Source organism: Morus notabilis, unplaced genomic scaffold, assembly GCF_000414095.1.
Source record: "Morus notabilis unplaced genomic scaffold, ASM41409v2 Scaffold680, whole genome shotgun sequence".
Lineage (NCBI taxonomy): Eukaryota > Viridiplantae > Streptophyta > Magnoliopsida > Rosales > Moraceae > Morus > Morus notabilis.
The window spans coordinates 203756-207764 of NW_010367564.1; positions in this window are offsets into that span (position 1 = coordinate 203756).

Here is a 4009-nt window from a genome sequence, read left to right on the forward strand (position 1 = left end):
AGTGAGTTGTGTGTAGAGCTGCATGAGTGGACAGTTGAGAATGATCTGGTAGAGAGTTGTTTGGCACCATAAGTATCAAATGTCATCTTTTGTGATTACCCCGAAAGGGTAGAGGTTGTAGATTGCTAGGTATGGTTGTTCTGTATTGTACAAGAACTTGGCCTAGGGATTCTGGGTTCTATTACAGACATTGGTTAAATAATAAAAAAGATGGTTTTTGGCGTAGGACTGGATCTGATCAGGCATTGATGAACTATTTAGACCAAGAGGCAAACAATGGTTTGGTTTTACAAGGACACATAGTGGTGTACTGGTACTGGTAGCCATGAGGATAAGTGGAAATGTTTTATAGGGGTGATAACTTGAACTGGTTTTGGTCGAGTTAAGAAGTCAGGGATGAGGTTGTGATGGCCTTTTATATGCTTGACAGAAAAGTCATCTTGCAAACCAATCTTTAAGTCTGAGTAATTGCGAATGAGGAAGAGTTTTGTTTTTAAAATCAAGAACCTTAGGAAATGATGAATTATCCATACATACCTCAAAATTATAGCCTTTAAGATGGAAATCAAACTTTTGAATTCCATACTTTATTACAAGAATCTCCTTGTAGATGGTGTGATAGTGCTTTTTGATTCTTTGAACTGGCCACTGGCATGTCCACAGTAGTGCTTCTTGTCTCTATCTTCTTCGATGAGAATGGCTCCCAAATAATGGTCACTTGCATCTGTTTGCAGGACTCTTTTCGTTGTGTTTGGAATCTTCAAAGGAGGAGGTGACTAGGCTATTGTTTTCAATGCTATAACAACGGTTGTCTGTTCTGTTCCCCATTGAGGAGGATTCTTCTTCAGCATTTGTGACAGCTGGCTAGTATGTTCAGTCACGTGTGGAATAAAATCTCTGAGATAATTGACTATTCCCAAGAATTATTGAATCTGCTTTACAGTGAGGTTCTTATCAGGAAATGTCAATAATTCTCGAGCTATATGTGGGTCAGGTTGAAACTTTCCTTGGGATATCTACATCCCCAAGAATTCAACTTGGGTGTGTCCTATCTGGCTTTTCTTTTCTGAGAGCATGATGCCATGTTGATCCATTATCTAATGGAATTGGGCCAGTAAGACTTTATAGGCCTCTACTTCTTCTGAGAACAGTAAGATGTCATCTATATAGATCAAGTCACTATACAGGATGGGCTCAAAGATTTGTGTCATTGTTCGTTGGAACAGTGATGGGACCGTCTTTAGTCCAAATGGCAGGACTTGCCATTGGTACTGTGCCTCTGGAATGTAGAAGGTTGTTTTGGGCCTATCTTTTGGATTAATTCCCAGTTGCCAAAATGCTCTTTTGAGGTCAAACTTTGAGAAGACCTGGGCCTCCTTCAGATGAATGAATAGGGAGCTAGTTCTTGGAATAGGGAATTTATCATCTTTCAGGAACAGGTTCAAAGGTTTGTAGTCAATTACTAACTTTTCTTTCCACGGTTCTTTTCTAATCTTTTTTCTACATAGAAGGCCTGACAAGCCCAATCTGACTTTGTGAGCCCAATCAATCCTTGTTTTAGAAGCTGTGCACATTCTTCTCGAGCTAAGGCTAGATCTAATGGAGTCATTCCTGGGTAAGTAGCCTTAGTTCGGTTTATGTCTTCATTCTTCTTGAAGGGCAACTGTAGGAAGAACTTTTGATTCTTCCATAAAGGATTGGGGTGCTGGTACTGATCATGGCTGTCAGCACAACATTTTAGAAGCTTGTTCTTAATCTCTTCCTAGTCAGTTAGAGCTTCTTTAATGGAGAACATCTTTGGAATGGTTGAGTAAGGCCTGAATTGTATTTTATACTTTAATCATGTAGGAAGGATTTGAAGATTCTTTGCCTGGCAATATACGTCAATTCCAATAAGAAGATTTTTATCTCATAGCGAGCTTCCAATGACTCTTGTCCATATGATGCATCTAGGGAGGAACTTGATACCAATTTTTGATTTGGTAATCAGTTCTGTCTTGAATACTTGATCATCAGCAGCCTTGAAATATTCAATGTGTGGTATCCAAAAATCATGAGGAAGGACTTTTGGATTCATCATTGTTCTTCATGCATCGGTATCCATATATGCGACCAAGTTTACTGGATTATTATACTTTTAAGTAAGGATTTGGACCTCAATATTTGGTAAAGGATGAGTTGGAAAAGTCATGAAAACTTGTTTCATGTTGTAGACTAGAATGTGATAGTCTACTTCTTCTTCTTCCGTGTTACCAGGGCTGAAATCTTCTTGATCCGATTCTGGGATGGCGAAGACTGTCTCAACATTTGGTTCTTCTTGTTCTGAGAACAGGGATTCTAGATCAGCATTTTCTTTGTCACAGCTTGTTGAGTTGGCTTACAATTGTTGAATGACTCTGGCTGACTTGGCAGATTTCTTAGGACAGTTTTTTAAATAATGTCTTTTTTCTCCACAGATAAAACAATGGTCTGACTTTGGATTGTCACGTTTCTTTCTCCTGAAGAATCTGAATCTCGTTCCTTCCTTTTTATTGGACCTCTTTGGCCTGCGAGATCGTCTTGAAAGATCATTGTAGGAATGCCTTGGCGGGCCACAGGAATACTTATTTTCCTTACATTTGATCTGCAAGTAAGGCTTTTCGCATGCCTTCTTGAACTTAGATCTTTCTTTCATCATGGACGAAAATAATTCTTGTGTCTTACTAGGTTTATTGAGAGCCGCCAATGCTAGTTGATGGATTTCTCCAATGGAGATATCTTTTAATTCTCTCTCAGTTGTAAATAGAGACCGTTAGAGTTCTGGCTATAATTCTTGAGGAAATAAGGACATGTATACTTGGTGAAGATTGGGATCATTGAATCCATTAAGCAAATAGTATCGCCGAGACACTCTTTGATAATGAAACACAATGTATTTTCTTTTTAAAGAACAACATTTCATTCCAAAGTATTCCTGGCGCACTTGTTTATCAATCAGATTGTAGTCCCCAATGAACTCTTGGTATATAAGTCCAAGAATTACCGCTGCAGTGTCTGCCTTGATAAACTAGAGTTGCCTGTATCCTCCGAGATTCTGAAACCAATCTCTGAGGGTACTAGTGAATCTAGAGGTAAACTCTCTGAGCACAGCTTGTAATTCTGCTCCAGGCTTTTGCTGGTTCCCGAATCGAATTCGGGTGCGGAAGCGTGGGGAAGGCGGATCGTGTATAACAAAAATTTTCATAAAACATTTGAGATACTCTATAGATTATATTAATTTATGCACGAATAAATTAATCGCATTAATTTACATCAAGAATTTAATCTGGAAAAATACCTGGAAGCCGACTCGGATGATAACTTGAATTCTTTGACCACGAACAGTCCTTGCTCCAATCTTTGTGTTTAGAATACCAAAGTCTTCCACGTCAATTCCTAGATTCCACGTAAACGTGTGTGTGGGCACACGTGAGACAAAAACAGGTTTCTTAAACACTAGAATTTCCACAAACACCAACGCATGCACGATGTGAAATTTTTAGAGAAAAATATTTTCTCTCTCTTTTGCTATTGAGAAATTCGGCCACCACTAACTCTTAGGGCTGAAAAATTGTTTTCAAAAATTGTGTCCACAATTTTCTATCATTCTCATATTTAAAGAGTAGAAGTCAAACTTCAAAACAGGATCAAATCCCTATCTCCAATTTTAAATTTTGAACAGAAAAATCCCTTCCCCTTATCCTTTAGTGGCCGGCCACCATTAGGGATTTATCCCTGTGTGTGTTGGCGCCTATATCAGATAGGGAAGGAAGAGATTTTATCCTTTATTCAGTAGTCCAATTTTAATTCAGATTCAAATTCGAATTTAAGTCAAACTTAAATTAATTTGAATTCTAAAATTGAACAACTTATCAAATAAGTTTAAATGGATAAATCTAGATGTGTTCAAATTCAAATTTAAAAAATCACATTATTTAAATAATAATTAATTCTCAATTAATTATTTTCAAGTGTTTAATTTTAGAATTCC